Source organism: Callithrix jacchus, chromosome 9 (genome assembly GCF_049354715.1).
Source record: "Callithrix jacchus isolate 240 chromosome 9, calJac240_pri, whole genome shotgun sequence".
NCBI classification, from domain to species: Eukaryota; Metazoa; Chordata; class Mammalia; order Primates; family Cebidae; genus Callithrix; species Callithrix jacchus.
In genome coordinates, this window is record NC_133510.1 from 56,014,499 (window position 1) to 56,035,538 (window position 21,040).

Sequence of the window (21,040 nt, forward strand, 5' to 3'; positions counted from 1 at the left end):
TTCTCCACATCCTCTCCAGCATCTGTTGTCTCCAGATTTTTTAATGATCGCCATTCTAACTGGCGTGAGATGGTATCTCAATGTGGTTTTGATTTGCATCTCTCTGATGATCAGTGACGATGAGCATTTTTTCATATGGTTGTTGGCCTCATATATGTCTTCTTTCGTAAAGTATCTGTTCATATCTATTCTTTACTTAAAGTTGAAATCAGACAGGACTGTAAAAGTTTGGATTTATTAGATTCTACAATTTTTATAAAACAATGTGGATTTTCCTTTACAGGCAAACTTACATGTATGAGAAATTGTGTGCATCAAAAAACACATTTTTAAAACCTCAGGGTTTTTAGTTCTTGATGTAAAACTCTTGATGAATAACATTTTTGTCAATGCAGACACGTCATCGAGCACAAATTTATCTAGTGTTTACCTAATATCTTATTTTTACAAAGTGTTCATTTCCACTTTGATTCTTTATTTTCAGTAGTTTGTTTTGATCCATCTTTGTGGAACAAAGAATGTTCTTTCACACACATCTCTTCAGGGACTCTACTTCATGCTTTTAACTATATATATTTACTGGTATATGTAAACTCAACAATTCTCAATGATTTTTTTGCATGATGCTGAAGTTTGAGGTATGAATGGTCCCATCTCCCAGGTACTAAGCATAGTACCCAAAAGTTAGTTTTTCTGCCCTTGTCCTCTACAGTAGTCTCCAGTTTCTATTGTTACCATCTTTATGTATATGAGTAGCTAATGTTTAGCTCCCTTATTTGTAAGTGAGAACATATGGTATTTGGTTTTCTGTTATTGTGTTAATTTGCCTAGCATGATGGCCTCCAGCTCCACCCATGTTTCCACAGAGGATGTGATTTCATTCTTTATTATGGCTGTGGTATTCCAGGATGTATATGTACCACATTTTTTAAATTCAATCTGCCATTGATGGGCATCTCAGTTGATTTTATGTCTTTGCTATTATGAACAGTGCTGGGATGAACATGCGAGTTCATGTGTCTTTTTGATAGAAAGATTTATTTTCTTTTGAGTATATACCCAGTGATGGGATTGCTGGGTTGAATACTTGTTCTGTTTTAAGTTCATTGAAAAATCTCCAAACTACTTTCTATAGTGGCTAAACTAATTTCCATTCCCACCAGCAGTGTATAAGTATACTCCTTTCTCTGCATTCTCCTTGGCAGCATCTATTATTTTTTGACTTTTTAATCATAGCCATTCTGGTGTGAGACAGTATCTCATTGTGGTTTTGATTTGCATTTCTCTGATGATTAGTAACGTTGATCAATTTTTCATATTTGTTGGCTATTTATATATCTTGTTTTGAGAAGTTTCTGTTTCATCCATTTCTAATGGGATTATTTATTTTTGTGCTTGTTCAATTGTTTGCATCCATTATAGATTCTGGATATAGACCTTTGTTAGATGGATAGTTGGTCAATATTTTCTCTCATTATGTAGGTTGTCTGTTTTCAGTTTCTTTTGCTGTGCAGAAGCTCTTTAGTCTAATTACATCCCATGTGTTATTTTTTTTGTTTTGTTGCAATTGCTTTTGAGGACTTAGTTATAAATTCTTTCCTAAGATTGATGTTCAGAATGGTGTTGCCTAGGTTTTCTTCTAGGATTCTTATAGTTTGATGTGTGACATTTCAAGTTTTAAGCCATCTTGAGTTAATTTGTGTATGTGGTGAAAGGTAAGAGTCCAGTTTCATTCTTCTCCATATGGCTAGCCAGCTGTCCCAGCACCATTTGTTGAACAGGGAGTCCTTTCCCCATTGTTCAGTTTTGTTGACCTTGTTGAAGATCAGATGGCTGTAAGTGTGTGGTTTTTTCTTCTGGATTCTCTATTCTGTTCCATTGGTCTATGTGTTAGTTTTTATATAGTACCATGCTGTTTTGGTTACTGTAGGTTTGTAGTATAGTTTGAAGTTGGTAATGTGATACCTCTGGCTTTCTTCTTTTAAAAAATTAATCAATTAGTTATTCATTTTTTTACTGCTAAAATTGTATTTTAGGTTCAGGGGTACATGTGCAGTTTTGTTATATAAATAAATTTTGTGTCACAGGAGTTTGTTTCATTAACCAGGTAATAAACACAGTATCCTATAGATAGTTTTTCAATCATCACCCTCCTCCCATCCTCCGCCCTCCATCCTCAGGTAGGTCTCAGTGTCTGTTGTTCCTTTCTTTGTGTCCATACATACTCAATGTTTAGCTTCCACTTATAAATGAGAACATGCTGTATTTTTTTTATGTTCCTGTGTTAGTTTTTTTTTTTTTTTAAAGGATAATAGTCACCAGCTCCATCCATGTTGCTGCAAAGGACATAATCTCATTTTTATGGCTGCAGAGTATTCCATGGTATTTACGTACCACATTTTCTTTAGCCAGCTTTGTTCTTTTCACCTAGAATTTCTTTGGCTATTAAGACTCTTGCTAAATTCCATATGAATTTTAGAATAGTTTTTTCTAGTTCTGTGAAAAAATGATGCTGGTAGTTTGATAGGAATAGTGTTGAATCTATAGATTTCTTTGGGCAGTGTGAATATTTTGATGATATTGATGCTTCCAATCTATGAGCCATGGAATGCTTTTCCATTTGTTTACATCATCTATGATTTGTTTCAGCAGTATTTTATAGTTTTCCTTGTAGATCTTTCACTTCCTTGGGTTAGATGTATTCCTAGGGGTGTGTGTGTGTGTGTGTGTGTGTGTGTGTGTGTGTGTGTATTGTACATGAGATCGCATTCTTGATTTGGCTCTAAGCTTGAATGTTATTGGTGTATAGAAATGATAGATTTTTGTACTTTTATTTTTTATCCAGAAATTTTTACTGAAGTCATTTATAAGTTTCCAAAGCCTTTTGGCAGACTCTTAAGAGATTTTTAGTTATAGGATCATATCATCTGTGAAGATAGCTTAACTTCTTCTTTTCCTACTTAAATGCCTTTTATTTCTTCTCTTGCCTTATTCTTCTGCCTAGCACTTCCAGTGCTCTGTTGAATAAGAGTGGTGAGAATGAGCATTCTTGTCTGGTCCAGTTCTCAAAGGAAATATTTACCATTTTTGCCCATTAATGGCAACAATGATAACAATTATACACGCCTATTATCATAGCAAAATAAGTTTAAAAGTAAGTATTTACAGTATAGTCAATATAATAATTTTTTAATGGTAAACAAAACATTGCTTAATTGATAATCAGATTAAATGGGAGGTCAGAAAATGTGCCATCTGGGGATGAATACTGTAGATAAAGTTTTTTGCAGTAACCAAACATTTAAAGAAGAACTAACATCAATTCTACTCAAACTATTCCAAAGAATTGAAGAGGAGAGAATACTTGCTAACTCATTTTACAAGGCCAGCATTACCTTGATATCAAAAGCAGTTAAAGAGACAACAACAAAAAGAAAACTACAGGCCAATATTCCTAATGAACATGGGTACAAAAATCCTTAACAAAACACTAGCAAACTGAATTCAACAATACATCAAAAAATCATTCACCATAATCAGATGGAATTCATCCAGGGTTGAAAGGATGGTTCAACATATGCAAATCAATAAATGTGATATATTGTATCAACAAAATTATGGGCAAAACTCCTATGATCATTTAAATAGATACTGAAAAAAAAATTCAATAAAAATCAATGTATCTTTATGATAAAAATTCTTAACAAACTGGGTATAGAATGAACATACCTCAATACAGTAAAAGCTACATATGACAAACTCAGAGCAAATACCATACCTCATGAGGAAAAATTGAAAGCCTTTTCAGTAAGATTTGGAACAAGACAAGGATGCCCAGTTTCACCACTTCTATTCAACATGGTACTAGAAATCCTAGCCAAAGCAGTTAGCTAAGAGACAGAAATAAAAGACATTCAAAATGTAAAAGAAGAAATCAAATTATCCTTGTGTGCAGATGACATGATTTTATATTTTAAAAAACCTAAAAAGACTCCACCAAAAAGCCCTTAGAACTAATACAAAAATTAATAATGTTTGTATATGCAAACAGTGATCAGTCTGAAAAAAAATTAGAAAGTCATCCCCCTTACAACAGCTACAAAGAAGCAACAACCTAGGAATAAATTTAACCAAAGAAGTGAAAGATGTCTACATGGAAAACTTGTAGTGTATAACACTGATGAAACAAGTTAAAGAGGATATTCCATGTTCATATATTGAAAGAATTAGTATTGTTAAAATATCTATACTACCCAAAACAATCTATAGATTTAGTATAATTTCTATAAATTATCAATAACTTTTTTCACAGAAGAAACACAAACTTAAAGTTTATATGAAACCACAAAAAATAACCCAAATAAATAAAGCAATCTTAGCAAAAAGAACGAAGCTGGAGGCATTCCACTACCTGATTTCAAATTATACAATGCAGCTATAGAAACCAAAACAGCATGATACGGTCATAAAAACAGGCCCATAGACCAATAGAAGAAAATACAGAACTCAGAAATAAACCCATGCACTTAGAGCCAACTAATTTTTAACAAAAGCACCAAGAACATGCACTGGGGAAAGGACACTCTCTTTAATAAATGGTACTAGGAAATCTGGATATCCATATGTAGAAGAATAAAATTAGATCTACATCTTTCACCATATACAAAAGTCAACTCAAAATGGATTAAAGACTTAAATATTAGGCCTGGAACTATGAAACTACTAAAAGAGAACATTGGGAAAATGGTACAGGGCATTGGTCTGGACAAAGATTTTTTGGGTAAGACCTCACAAGCATAGACAATGATAGCAAAAATAGACAAATTGGATTACATCAAGGAAAACAGCTTCTGCACAGAAAAGGAAACAATCAATAAAGTGAAGCAACAATCCACAGAATGGGAAAAAGTATTTGGAAATTATCCATTCAACAATGGATTAATAACTAGAATATATAAGGAACTCAAGCAACTCAACAGCAAAAATAAATAAATTATTTGATTTAAAAATGGGCAAAAGACCTTAACTGGCATTTTTCTGAAGATGTAGAGATGGCCAAATATATATGAAAAAATGTTCAACATCGCTAATTATCAGGAAAATGTAAATCCAAACCACAGTGAGATCTAACTTTACCTCAGTTAGAATGGCTATTATCAAAAAGATAAAAATAAATACCGACAAGGATTTGGAGGAAGGGGAATGTTCATACCCTGTTAGTGGGAATATAAAGTGGTACACCCATTAGGAAAATGGTGTGGAAGTTCTTAAAAAATTAAAAATAGACCTACCATATGACCAAGCAATTTCATTGATACATATCCAAAAGAAAGGAAATCAGTGTACTGAAGAAATATAAGCATGCTCATATTTATTGTGGCAGCATTCATAATAGCCAATATATGGAATCAGCTTAAGTGTCCATCAGTGAATAAATGGATAAGGAAAATGTAGTCTGTATACACAATGGAGTATTATTGTCAGAAAAAGAATGAAGTCTTGTCATTTGCAGCAACATGGGTGAAACTGGATATCATTATGTTAGGTGAAATAAACCAGGCACAGAAATACAGAAAGACAAATATTGCACATTCTCACTCACGAATGTGAGCTAAAAAAGTGGATCTGATGGAGGTAGAGAGAAGAATCGTGGTTACTAAGGGCTGGGAAGAGAAGAGGGTAGGAGGATAAAGAGAAATTGATTAAGGGTTACAAAAATATAGTTAGATAAAAGGAATAAGTTCTAGTGTTTTATATTACAGTCAAAAATATATTTTATAAACATTTATTATATATGTCAAAATAGCTAGAAAGGATAATTTTAATGTTTCCAAACCAAAGAAAAAATAAATGTTTGAGATGATGGATATCCCAATTACCCTAACTTGATCATTACACGTTGTATGTAGGTATCAAAATGTCATATGTACTACAGAAATATGTTCAAATATTATATTTTAGTTAACAAGGTAAATAAACACATTACAAGATAAGCAGGAAGGCATTATGCTGTTTACAATCATTTACTTTTAAGTAAGACTTTCTAGATATTGGAAGGTATTATTCCAATAAATAAAAAACTAAATCAGGAAAAAAGTTTTATGCACTAAAATAATTATTACTGAATTTAGGAAGGGATATATGTAAATAAGTTTAAATGCAATTTCAATTGCTGCAAATCTTGGAATACATTCAATTTTTGAATTAGCTTGGGATTGATCCCTAATAGATTTTGATATGCCATTTGGGAACTCTGCTGTAGCTGACTGAAATTACTCCACACATCCTTTTCTCCTCAGGTAAGTAAACCTCTTGGATTCTTGAAGAGTGAGGGGCTCGCAATGGAGAATACCAGTTTTAAACAGTCCAATTTAAGGATCTGGTATCTGATAGAGCCTTATTTTGCTATTTCAGTATATTGTTCATATGAATATTAATGGTTGTATAAGTTGGTGCTTTTGGAAATTGTTTAAGTGCGGTGGCTTTATTATTACTATTTTTACAGACAGGTTCTAGCTTTGTCTCCCACTCTGGTGAGCAGTGGTGTGTGATCATAACTCATTACAGCCTCAAAATCCTTGGCTCAAGCTATCCTCCCATGTCAGCCTTCAGAGTAGCTGAGACTACAGGCATAAACCACCATGCTCAGCTAATTTATTTTTATTTTTGTTTTTTGTAGAGATGGGGTCTCACTATGTTGCCTGAGTTGGTTTCAAGTTCCTGGCTTCAAGTGTTTTAAGTGTATTTTAATTTATATCTCTATAAGGTCTTTAAGGCTAAAGATTCTATAGTATAATGATAAGATAATTTTTTTCTCAACTAGCAATCTTGGAAACTTTTTCTTTAAAAAGGGCCCTTGTTTTAATCAAGTGAGGGAAAAAAAGCCTGTTCTAGATCAATTAGGTTTGTCTTTCTATAAAATGATAAATATCTAGATTTAAAAATAAATATTTTATATTCTGCTATATAAAACATAATTATATATCAGAATATAAAATGTATGTATGTATATATAATTATGTTTTAGATATCAGAATATAAAATGTCGTAATTATATATTAGAACAACTGACTTTTTCCTTTTCGCTTCATGTGCTTATTTTAGCATTATGTAGATTCAGGCTAAATGGCTTGCTAACTTTATAAATTCTACCTTTTATGTCACAATGTTTTAATAACCTTTAATACACAAGCTGGACGTTTTAGTGTAACTTTTTTAGCATTAAATTACTAGAAATCTTTTTCAAGATGCTCTAAAGGGATACAACATTTTCCTTAAAGTCATTAATAACTTTAGTATGTTTTTCTATTTTTATTGCTTTTTTCTATAATATTTCTACTTGAAATTCTCAAATAATATACAAAACACAAAACTATATTAACCCACTCTTTGTTGTAGTTTTTCAAAAAGTAAACTTACTTTAATAAAGCTTGCAATCTGTATGTTACCACATGTGAAATAAATTTAATCTGAAAAATCATTTCCATGTAGAAAATCATGGTTTTTAAAATTTTCTGAAATAACTTCAAAATGAGTTGCAAAGTTGTTAACATTTTAAAAGCATCATGAAATCTGCCAAATTCTGCCTTATCTTGCTATCTGCCAGCTTCTATGTAAAATACATACATAATTTCCATAATTGTGATTAACAGAGACTTATGATCCTTACCACATTTGTGTACTAAAACTACACATATATTTTAAAAATACAATAAAACTAGATGTATGTGAGTCTTGTTCAAATTACAGAAATTAAATGAAAAGTCTAATTAGGGGGATGTTTTAATAATTTTCTTTACTGTTTCTATGTTCCTTAACTGAAATAAATTGTATTGTCTCTAGTGTTGGATTTGACTTTTAAACCTGTCTACCAAACTTGAACCACGGTCATATCTAAGCACTAGTTTAAAATAAATCAGGATTTTAAGACTTGAACTTGTTCGATGTCTAATGTGTGTCAGGTAAGATTCATTCTTTATCCTTGAGAAATCTCCTTTCTTTTTTTTTTTTAATTTTTTATTGGATTTTAGGTTTTGGGGTACATGAGCAGAGCATGGAAGACAGCTGCGTAGGTACGCACATGGCAGTGTGCTTTGCTTTGCTTCTCCCCTTCACCCACATTTGGCATTTCTCCCCAGGCTATCCCTCCCCACCTCCCCCTCCCACTGGCCCTCCCCTTTTCCCCCCAATAGACCCCAGTGTTTAGTACTCCCCTTTCTGTGTCCATGTGTTCTCATTTTTCATCACCTGCCTATGAGCGAGAATATGCGGTGTTTCATTTTCTGTTCTTGTGTCAGTTTGCTGAGGATGATGTTCTCCAGATTCATCCATGTCCTTTCTGAGTTACATTATCAAATGTTGAACTTTCAGTGTGATTGATGTTTCCCCTCATCTACCTAACTTTTGGTTGTTGAATATTAATATTACCATTGGAACAGTGTACCCTGTAACACTTAAAGCAGATTAATCTGTGGAATTATTGTGGTGGTCTATAATTCTTAAGTGCAACAAATACTGTCAGTAGACTTAAGCAATGCATCTGTATACATCACTACTTTTTAAATGTCTATAGTTACTTTTGAGTTACTTTTGACAATAAAAAAAAATTCATTCCCAAAAAAAGAAAAAATAACCAAAACGCTCAACTCCCCAGCCCCTATCCTTTCATCGCGCTAAAGCCAAGAGAATGGGGTACTCTGGATCCCACCCTGGGCACCCGCTGAGATCCTTCGTCACTTTCATACTCAGCAAAAAGTAATTGAGCACCTCCTGTAGGTGCTGGAGAGTCCATACTGAACAAAAGAGACACAGGGCCCTGCCTTCCAGGAACTGAGTTCTAGGTCAGGGAGACAGAGTTTACAAGATAAGGAAAATATATATATAGTATCCTGAAGGTTAACTGCTGTGTCGGAAATCCAGCAGGAGGTGGGAGGTGTGATTTGAATTGAGGGTCACACTGCCCAGGTCGCATCCCAAGTGGTGAGCAGGAGCAATGTGGGTGGCCGAGGAAGGGCTTGCAGCTTGAGGCATCAGCACATGCAAAGACCCTGAGCCAGAATGTGCTGGAATAAGGGCCATTAAGGGGGGGGCAGGATAGGTTGGGAGGAGGAATGTATTAAAAGATGAGATTGCCTTAGAAAAAAAGAAAAAGCTGTCCTGGAAAAGCTGTTCTCTGTAGGGTTTCCAAGGATGACCTCTTGGGTGGGTCCCACTCTTGAAATAAGATAAAACCTTAAACAATTTTTTTTTGACTATTGGTCACTTTTATTCTATTTATTATTCTCCTGTGTTTATGATGGTTTCTCTGTCTCCCTGGGACAGCAGGCAAGGGAGGCAGATGTAGGAAGTGGCAGCAAAGGGCTCCCCTAGTTCCAGCTGTGTACAATTAAGAGCATGACACAGGCAGATTCTGAGCCTTGGAGTCTGAGGCTGCCATGTCCTTGTGTGAGCTCTGTGACCTCAGGCACAGTGTTCCCTGCTCTAGGTCTCAGCTCCTTGCTACAACCATAGTTAATGGCCAGGTGGTTCTTATGATGAGCCAGGCCCTGTTCTAGTCATTTCACATATCATTTTACTGTCACCCCCATCCTATGAGGCAGGCACTACTATTATGCCCATTTCTACATAAGGAAACACAGAGGTCAGATAACTCACCCAGGGTCACACAGCTATCTGAGTGGCCAAAGATTCAAACTCGGACCATCTGGCTCTACTGCCAGCCTTGCCAGGTAGTGAGAAATTTCAATGGAAGTATCCCTTGGCACAGGTTTTTGTTCAAATTCAGAGTTGTTATTAACATCAATATTATCATTATGAGGAGGAGTGCTTCTAGGGTTAAGGACATCTGGAAGCTTCCTTGCCTTGCCCAATGATTTCAGGAAAAAAAAATTGACATCTTTATTTAACTGTAAGTATCATCTAATAAATTACTAAATAAAATAATCATGAATCTAATACTTTATCATATTAAATAATGAAAAATTTCTACAATAGTCACTGTGGTTTGTAATCCCAGAGCATCTAGATGTGATGTGAAAAAAACCCAAACATTTTGGCATTGAATGATGACTAAGGTGTTCCAAGTATTCCATCTTTTAAGATGAACTGGTCAATTAATTGCCTCGCTACCCCAGGATTCCCATTCTTTGGAAATAATTTTTATTAAATTTCAATAAACTATGAATCCCAGTGGTATGCTACTTTACAACATGGATGGGCCATCCTTATCTTTAGGTCACTGCACAATCCTCCGAGAAGACTGATGAAGGGTATGGAATCATGTTCCAATTTCATATTCTTAAATTAATTACATTATCCTTATTCCTGATGCTGCTGCACTGATGGGTTTCCATAGCCATGGCCAAAGAACAGGAGGAGAGAGCAATGCCTGTGGGAGGCAGGTCCCAATCCCAAAATTCTGGGTGCTAACAGGTGTCTGCAGCCAATTCCAGTTAGCATCAGAGATGTCACCTCCTAACCCACAGCCTGGGATCTGACACTCTTCCTCAGACTGAGAAAGGAGTGATGAACCACAAAATGCTGTATAATGATAAAGTGCTGGAATATCCATGTAATGATTAAAACCAACTCTAATAATCTAAAAAAAAGCCATTCTTTGAATATCCTTTATTCCAGCATTTTGAATTTGTTCGTATTGCTGGATCAATCTAACAGGGACAGCACATGACACTGAATTTAAAAAGTTATAACTTCTATCTACAAATGGCCAAGAAACATATAAAAATGCTCAACATCACTCATAATCAGGGAAATGCAAATCAAAACCACAATGCAATACCACCGTACTCCTGCAAGAATGGCCATAATAAAAAAATAAAATAATAATAGATGTTGGCATGGATGAGGTAAACAGGGAACACTTCTACACTGTGGGTGGCAATGTGGACTGGTACAACCACTGTGGAAAACAGTGTGGTGATTCCTTAAAGAACTAAAAGTAGAACTACCATTTGATCCAGCAATCCCACTTCTGGGTATCTACCAGAGGAAAAGAAATCATTATACGAAAAAGATACTTGGCTTTTTATAGCAGCAAAATTCACAATTGCAAATATGTGGAACAAACCCAAATGCCCACCAATCAACCAGTGGATAAAGAAACTGTGTATATCACAGTACACACACACACACACACACACACACACACATATATATATATAATGGAATACTACTCAGACATAAATTAAATGCATTTGCAGTGACCTGGATGGAGACTATTATTCTAAGTGAAGTAACTCAGGAATGGAAAACCATACATTGTATGTTCTCACTCGTAAGTGGGAGCTAAGCTATGAATATGCAAAGGTAGAAGAATGACACAGTGGACTCTGGGGACTGAGAGGGAGAGGGTGAGTAATAAAAGACTATAAATTGGATGTAGTCTATACTGCTTGGGTGATGGGTGCACGAAAATTGCACAAATCACCACTAAAAAGCTTACATAATCAAATACCATCTGTTCCCTAATAACCTATGGGGATAAAACATTTAAAATTTTTTAAAATGCTGAAAAATAAATAAATAAAGTTATAACTTACATAAATAAGGTCTGTCGTCTTTAATATTTGCCAAAACTTGTTCATGTGATTCTAGTAGTTTTGTGTTATATAAATAAAGCTTTCTACAAATGACTGGATGCTTAAGGATGATGGAGTCACAATGACTCCAAAGCAAGTAAAACATCGCTAGAATAAAGTCTAACAACATCTTTGCTTAGTCTTTCTAGAAGGTAGGAACCATTTTAGTCTTGTTTCTCTGAAGCAGATAATGCATAAATTGCTTTCATGTCAGTTGTAACAGAGCCATCTTTTGGATTTTCAGGGAGTGTGTTCAAAAAGCCTAGGCAAAAAGGACATAAGTGTGATTGATGAGCCTATTCAGGCCTGGAAGCCAGAGCCACACTGGCTGCTGGCCAGAAGCCTCAATGGGGCTATGGGTCATGATGCGCAAAGGTGAGGTCAAGGGAGACCCAAACAGGGTGAAGGTAGATGTGGTCTTCTCAGCATGAACAGGAGACTGCGTAAAGAAGCAGCTTTGGGCCCATAGGCTGCCATACACCACGGACCTCAGCAGGATGCCAGGTTCCACATTAACTGCACATCTTGTTTATTTATTTTTATCATCAATTTTTGCATTTACAAGGTATGTTCTTTTATATCTATTAGATCTTGAATAACCATATTTAATTTGTGTTGGAGTATTGTGTTTTAGTATTTTTTATGTTCCTTGGCCTTTTATTATTTTCTAAAGTGTTTCTTTTTATAAATAGTTTCAGTTTTTATATTCTGTTTTTCGTGGTGGGGGGAGAGATATGCAAGATTCTTCTTCTTGCTCTTGATTACATGTGTTGTATTTTCCTGTACCATCAACAGTAAAAAATCTTGTATGGGTGGTAAGTGGGGATGAGAGTATTCCATTCTGTTGCATCAGTAAGAGGCAGTTTCTTTACTAAATAGTGCCTATTTTGGTGTTTGGGATGGGGAAGACAATCTCTCTTCTCTTGGTTCTTTGATAGTATCTTATTTTATCAAGGCCCTTATCATCAGCTGATTTCTTCTCTTCACACAAACCTGCAAGGGTTACTTTCCCCATTAAAGATTACTCTCTTTCCCATAAATGTGGCCGCTTCCCGACGGTGCCCGCTCTAGTTCTACCCACTTTCTAACTCTTTTTATTTGATCATCCCAGGTAGCAGGTGTTTTAATCCAGCATGTCTCATGCAAACTCTCAGTAATTCTTTTTGAGGGAGATAAGGTCAATCTCCTGGATGTGTCCTCTTTGGTGGTGCCATACTGCAGCACCAATGCAACACCAATCCTGCTGCATTTGCTTCCAGACTTTGCAATCCTTGCTGTATCTTAACTCCGTTGTGGACTCCAGAACACACTCTGTTGGTCTCTCTGTTTAATTCCTCACTTTTCTGTAAATTGAAGAATTCTGCAGTATTTTCTGCATTCTACTTGTGTGGTAGGCATAAGGGCTATGAATGATTTGCATTCCCTGTTGATCTGTATGGTTTTTTTGAAAGTCATGAAAGAAAGATTAATCCTGTGGAAACTCAAAAGCCTCAATTATATTTGAGAAGAAAAATGATTATGATTTAGAAAAATCCTTGTTAAGGATGTATCTTATCTCAAATCATTTATCAAAACTCATATCAATATTTTTCTTAAAAATATTTGAAGAAAATGTCATTTCAACATGAAGGAATCAGAATAGACAGTTCTATGGTTGTTTTGAAATGTCATTTTTCTCACCCTTTGTTGTAGAAAAAACTTTTTATTTAGATTTCGAAATGATTTGGCCATGCCCCCACCAAAATCTCATCTTGAATTCTTCCCGTAATCTCCACATGTCGTGATATGGACCAGATGGAGATAACCAAATCATGGGGGTGGTTTCCTGCATCTTGTTCTCATAATAGTGAGTTAGTTCTCACTATCTGATGGTTTTATAAGAGATGGCCCCCTTTGCTGAACACCTGCACTCTCTCCTGCCAGTTTGTGAAGTAGGACATATTTGCTTCCTCTTCTGCCGTAATAATAAATTTCCTGAGACCTCTCCAGCCATGCAGAAATGAGTCAATTAAACCTCTTTCCTTTATAAATAACCTAGTCTCAGATATGTCCTTATAGCAGCATGAGAATGGATTAATACAGCAAATTGGTACCACAGAGAGTGGGGTGCTGCTAGAAGGACACCTGAAAATGTGAAAGTGACTTTGGAACTGTGTAACAGGCAGAGGTTAGAACAGTTTGAAGGGCTCAGAAGAAGACAGGAATGTGTGGGAAAGTGTGGAAACTTGCTAGAGACTTTTGAATGGCTTTGACCAAAATGCTGATAGTGATATGGAAAATAAAGACCAGGATGAGGTGGTCTCAGGTGAAGATGAGGAACTTCTTGGGAACTGCAGTAAAGATCACTCTTGCTATGCAAAGAGACTGGTGACATTTTGTCCCTGTGCTAGAGATCTGTGGAACTTTGAACTTGAGAGAGATGATTTAGCATGTCTGGCAGAAGAAATTTCTAAGTGGTAAAGTGTTCCGGGGAGGCGGAGTACAAAAGTTCGGAAAATTTGCAGATTGATGATGCAGTAGGAAAAAAAACATTTTCTGTGGAGAAATTCAAGCCTGCTGTAGAAATCTGCATAAATAATAAAGAGCTGAATGTTAATCACCAAGACAATGGGAAAAATGTCTCCAGGGTAGTCAGAGACCATCCCAGCAGCCCTCCAATTACAGGCCAAGTGGCCTAGGAAAAAAAAATGGTTTCCTGGACAGGGTCCCTGGCCCTCCTGCTCTATTTAGCCTTGGGACATGATGCCCTGTGTCTCAGCTGCTTTAGCTCCAGTCGTGGCTAAATGTGGCCAAGGTACAGCTCAGGCCATTGCTTCAGAGGGTACAAGCCCCAAGCCTTGGCAGCTTCCATATGGTGTTAGGCCTGCAGGTGCACAGAAGTCAAGAATTGAGGTTTGGGAACCTCCACCTAGATTTCAGAGGACATATGAAAATGCCTGGATGTCCAGTCAGAGGTTTGCAGGGGCAGAGCCCTCATGGAAGGCCTCTACTAGGGCAAAGCAGAAGGGAAATGTGGTTTGGAGCCCCCACACAGAGTCCTTACTGGGGCACTGCCTAGTGGAGCTGTGAGAAGAGGTCCACTGTCCTCAAGACCCAGAATGGTAGAACCAATGACAGCTTGCACCATGTGCCTAGGAAAGCTAAAGACACCCAACACCAGCCATGAAAGCAACAAAGAGTGCGGCTGCAGTCTGCAAAGCCACAGGAGTAGAGCTGCTCAAGGCTGTGGGAAATTACCTCTTACATCATCATGACCTAGATGTGATACATGAAGTGAAAGGAGATCATTTCAGAATATTAAGGTTTAATGACTGCCCTGTTGGATTTCAGACTTGCATGGGGCCTGTAGCCCCTTTGCTTTGTCCAATTTCTCCCATTTAGAATAGGTCTATTTACCCAATACCTGTACCCCCATTGTATTTAGAAAGTAACTAACTTGCTTTTGATTTTACAGGCTCGTAGGTGGAAGGGACTTGCCTTGTCTCAGATGAAACTTGGGACTTGGACTTTTGAGTTAATGCTGGAACAAGTTAAGATTCTGGGGGACTTTTGGAAGAGCATGATTGTGTTTTGAACTGTGAGGATATGAGATTTGAGAGGTGCTGGGGCAGAATTACGTGGTTGGCTGTGGCCCCACTTAAATCTCATCTTGAATTTTAGTTTCCATAATCCCCATATGTCGTGGGAGGGACCAGGTGGAGATAATTGAATCATGGGGGCAGTTTTCTCCATTCTGTTCTCATAATAGTGAGTTACTTCTCATGAAATCTGATTGTTTTATAAGGGGCTTCTCCCTTCACTGGGCACTCATTCTCTCTCCTGCTGCCTTGTGAAGAAGGATATGTTTGCTGCTCCTCCCACTATGATAGCAAGTTTTCTGAGGCCTCCCCAGCCATGTGGAACTGTGAGTCAATTAAACTTCTTTCCTTCATAAATTACTCAGCTTAAGACAAAATGGAAATTAGTAGGATGAATGGTCCTGGAGAGGATCATCTGAATTCAGGTTTGGCTTATCTAGGACTCAAACATCATCCCTAATCTGTTTTCTCAGCTCTACCTCCTCTGTGTGTGTGCCATCAACAGAGAGGCTCTCTTGACTGGAATAGAAATGGCTAGAGCAGCTCCAAGCCTAATATCATTATAGCACCAAGCCTAGGAAAAAAGAGGATCTTGGTCCAGTACATGAAGCAAATGTCCTGAGGTTCTTTTTGATTTGACCAGCTTTAGTTTTCTGGTTTCCTTTCTTTAGTTTCCCCCAAACCGAATGGGAGTTTTAGAGGAATGGGTTCTCAGAGCTACTTCTATAATTGAAAGTAGAGTAAATCTTAGCAAACCAGATGACTGAAAATAGGAAATGGGTGGTCTAAAAAAGAAAATCAGGTTCTCTTACTAGAAATGATGGGGAACAGATGCAAGATGCCATTACAGGCCTTGAATACAAGGAAGATGACACACTTGACAATGGGGATTCTAGAAGGAGCAGAGAAGCTGCTTCTTGGACACACAATAGATTTTAAGAACCATGATTCTGTGCAGTAATACAGTGATTCACATAAAATTACTGAAAAATAAATCTTGTGAGTGAATGATTTTAAATAAATGCTGCCAGGAGGATACTTCCTTATTAAAAAGCCACCATTTAATTCAGAGAAACCCCACTCCCGAAGACCCTAGAAGAGCAACATGTTGACTTTAGGTCTTTATATTGGAATAGTGGAGGACTATCATTATTCAACTGATAGGAAATATTCAACTTCTACCATTGTTACTAGCTACTACATTTTTACTATCAAGACTATTAAGCACTTCTCATCCATTATATTGCTGAATCACCTATACAGTCCCATGAAGAACCATCAGTTTTTGGAGGTGAAAACAGAGTATTACAGGGTTAAAGTTTAGGAATTTTACTTTCTTGCCCAAGATCTCATAGTTAGCCGGGGTGGAACCAGAATGACCTCACTTTAGAGCCCAACCTCTGAACCATCGTGCCACACTCCTACATTTTGTCAGAAACAACAGAGCGGAGGTCTGCTGGAAGCAACAAAATTGCCAAGCAAATCAGTCAATAAAGTAGAGAAAATTTTGACATAGAAGGTGATTTTGCAACACACCTTACAAAATGGAGCTTTTGGGGGACGTTTTTCTATCAAAACTATGATTAATTCTCTCCATTAACTCTCCATTCTTCTGTGAAAGTTGATCATTTCGTTTAAGTTCTCAAATTAATACTGTATGGCAGTAGAATATTAATTTGTGCAAAGATAATCAGTAAATAGCTTAAAATATAATATATATTACCATCAATCATTTCTACTTCATTTTTATATCTACATAGCTTTATTAAGAGTTATTTACATAAAATTAAATGCACAAACCTAAAGTGTACTACTAATAAATTTTGGCAGATTTCATGCTTATGTAATGATTGCCTATATCAGAATTTAGAACATTTCCATTAGTCTAGAAAATTTCCACTAGCAGCCATAAAAAGGAATGAGATTTTGCCCTTTGCTGAGATATGGATGGAGCTGGAAGCCATTATCTTCAGCAAACTAACACAGCGATAGAAAACCAAACACCACATGTTCACACTTATGAATAATGAGAATATATGGACACATGGGGGAACAAAACAAACTGGGACCTGTGTGGGAGGCAGGAGAAGGAAGGAGGGAGAGCATCAAGAAGAACAGCTTAATGGATGCTGGGCTTAATACCTAGTGATGGGATGATCTGTGCAGCAGATCACCCCAGCACACATTTACCTGTGTAACAAACCTGCACATCCTGCATATGTACCACTGCTGAACTTAAAAGTTGCAGATAAAAAAAATCTAGAAAATTCCTCCAGGATCCCCTTAAGTCAACCGACATTTCATCAGAGGCAATCACTACTTAGATTTCCATCAATCTACATTAGTTTTGCATATTTTTGAGCCTCATGTAAATAATAAGAGGTATTCCTTTATGTCTACCTTCTTTTGCTCAACATAATGTTCTTAAGATTGGCCCATGTTGCTATGTGTTCAGAAGTTTATTCCTTTTTGTTGTGTATTATTTCACTGTATATATATATATATATACTATATGTCAATAAGCCAAAGTCATTCATTCTCCTTTGATTAACATTTGGGTTGTTTCCAGTTTTTGATTGTTATAAAGAAATATAGTTGCTATAAGCATTTTACCTGAGACTTTTGTTGAAATGTATTTTCATATTACCTGTGTAAATGCCTAGAAGTTGAATCACTGAATTACATATTAAGCATATATTTAACTTTATGACACACTACCAGATATATCTCCAAAATGGTTGCTCCATTTTGCACTCTCAGCAGCAATTTTGAGAGTTCCAGATGCTCTGCATCCTTACCAATACATGCAAGTGAACTTTTTAAGTTTTGGGCATTCTAGTATGTATGTAGTATCTCATGTGGTTTTAATTTGTATTTCTCTGATGACCAATAATGTTGTGCCTCTGTTCATGTAATTGTTGGTCAGTCATTAATCCTTGTTTGTTTGTTTTGAAGAAGAATCTACTCAAAGCATTTGTTTATTTTAGTTGTTTTATCTTATTAACTTGGAAATGTTCTTTATGTATGCTGGATAAAAATATTCTCAGCAGCTGGGTGAATGCATACCTTAGCCTTGAAAGGTGGCAGGAAACTGGCTGATAGAATTGGTTGCTCTTCAAGAACAGAGCCACAGGCTCTGTAGAAACTTGAGCTACAGGAAATGGAGCCTCCAGTCACAGAGGATTATTCCCAGACCTTGAAACCTAATGGATTTTACCCTGCTAGATTTCAAAATTGCTTGGGACAAGCAACTCTTAACTCTTTTCTTCCTATTATTTTCTCTCTTCTGGGATAGAATGTTTATATTGTTATTCCATGCCTGTTCCACCATTATATTTTGGAAGTAGGTAACTGGTTATCTCATTTCACAAGTTTGCAGAAGGAGAGGAATTCTGCCCCAGAATGGGGCAATTCAGGAGTAAATCTGTTTCTCTCACAATTAAATCTTGGGTCTGCTTTTCAGCACAGTTTGTGTTTCAGCTACAAGAGACATCATCTCTATGTGTGTCCATAGTAACTTTCTGGCTTTCACACTATGCCTTAAGTTGGTAGGTGGCTGACCTGCATAATGCCATGTGTCTAAAAGATTAAATATATTGTTTAGCACAAGAACAAACCAACATCAAAGCTAGCAGCAGAAAATAGATAACTAAACTAGAGCAGAACGGAATGGAATTGAGACCCAATAATCTATACAAAGGATCAATGAAATGAAAAGTTAGTTCTTAGAAAGGATAAATAAAATTGAAAGATTGCTAGCTAGATTAACAGAGAAATAAAGAGAAAAGATCCAAATAGGCATAATCAGAAATGACAAATGTGACATTACAATCAATCTCACAGGAATACAAAAGACCCTCAGAGACTACTATAAACACTTCTATTCACACAAACTAGAAAAGGTAGAGGAAATAGATGAATTCCTGGAAACACAAGATCTCAATCTCCCAAGATAGAATCGGGAAGAAATCAAAACCTTAAAATGACCAATATTGAATTCCAAAATTTAACCAGTAATGAAAAACCTTCCAACCAGATGTATTCACAACTGAGTTCTACCAGATGTACAAAGAAAAGCTGGTATATACTAAAACAATTCTAAAAAATTAAAGAGGAGGTACTCCTTTCCAACTCATTCTATTAAGCTAGCATTACCCTGACATCAAAACCTGGCAAAGACACAATCAAAAAGAAAACTACAGGCCAATATCCTTGATGAACATAGGTGCAAAAATCCTTAACAAAATACTAGTAAATCAAATTCAATAGCACATCAAAAATTTAATTCACCGTGATCTAGGAGGCTTCATTCCTGGGATGCAAGGTTGGCTCAACATATATAAATCAATAAATGCTATCCACCACATAAACAGAATTGAAAACAAAAAAATGACATGATCATCTTAAGCTACATAGAAAAAACTTTCTATAAACTCCAACATCCCTTTATCATGAAATCCTCAATAAACTAGGCATCAAAGTAACATAATTTAAAAGAGTAAGATTTTACTATGGCAAACTTATAGCTGACATTATACTGAATGGGCAAAAACTGAAAGCATTCTCCTTGAGAACTGAAATGAGACACCGATGTCTACTCTTACCACTCCTGCTCAACACACCACTGGAAGTGTTAGCCAGAGCAATAATGTAGGAGAAAGAAAAGACATCCAAATGCGAAAAAAAGAGGTCAAATTATCTGTCTTCATGGATGATATGATTCATATCTAGAAAACCCTACAGACTACACCAAAAGACTCCTGGAACTAATAAACTTTACTTCAGTAAAGTTTCAGGAGACAAAGATCAATGTACAAAAGTCAGTAGCATTTCTGTTCCCCAATAGCATTTAAGCTGAGAGCCAAATCAAGATTGAAATCCCATTTATAATAGCCACACACAAACAAATAAAATACCTAGGAATAAATATATCTAAGTGAGGAAGTAAAAGATCTCTACAAGGAGAACTACAAAATACTGCTAAAATAAATAATAGATGATATAAATGGAAAAAAATTCCATGCTCATGGATTGGAAGAATTAATATCATTAAAATGGCCACGCTGCCCAAATCTGTAGATTCAACACTATTTCTATCAAACGACCAACATTGTTTTTCACAGAATTCTAAAATTCACATAGAACTGAAAAAGAGCCCAAATAGCCAAATGTATTCTATGCAAAAAGAACAAAGCTGAAGGCCATTACATTACCAAATTTCAAATTATATTATAAAGGTACAATAATTAGACTGTACTATACAAAAACAGGCACATAAACAAATGGAACAGAATAGAGAACACAGAAATAAAGTTGTATTCCTGTAGCTATCTAATCTTTGACACAGTCAACAAAAATAAGCAAAGGGAAAAGGACTCCCTATTCAATAAGTGGTGCTGGGATAAATAGCAGGCTAGCCATATACAGAAGAATGAAACTGGACTCTTTCCTTTCACCATATGCAAAAATCAACTCAAGATGCATTAAAGATTTAAATGTTACACCTTAAAATACAAGAATCTTAGAAGAAAACGTAGGAGATATTATTCTGGATATCTGCCTTGGGAAAGAATTTATGACTAAGTCCTCAAAAACAATTGCCAAAAACCAAAAATTGACCAGTGGGACCTAATTAAACTAAAGAGTTTCTGCATATCAAGAAGTGATCACCAGAGTAAACAACCTACAAAATGAGAGAAAATATTAACAAGCTATGCACCTGACAAAGTCTAAGATCCAGAATCTATAAGGAAATTAATAGAATTGAATCAGGAAAATTCGGTTTTTTAAAATTGAATCAGGAAGATTCAATTTGCTTTTGAACAAGCAAAAAACAAATAACCCTATTAAAAATAAGCAAAAAAC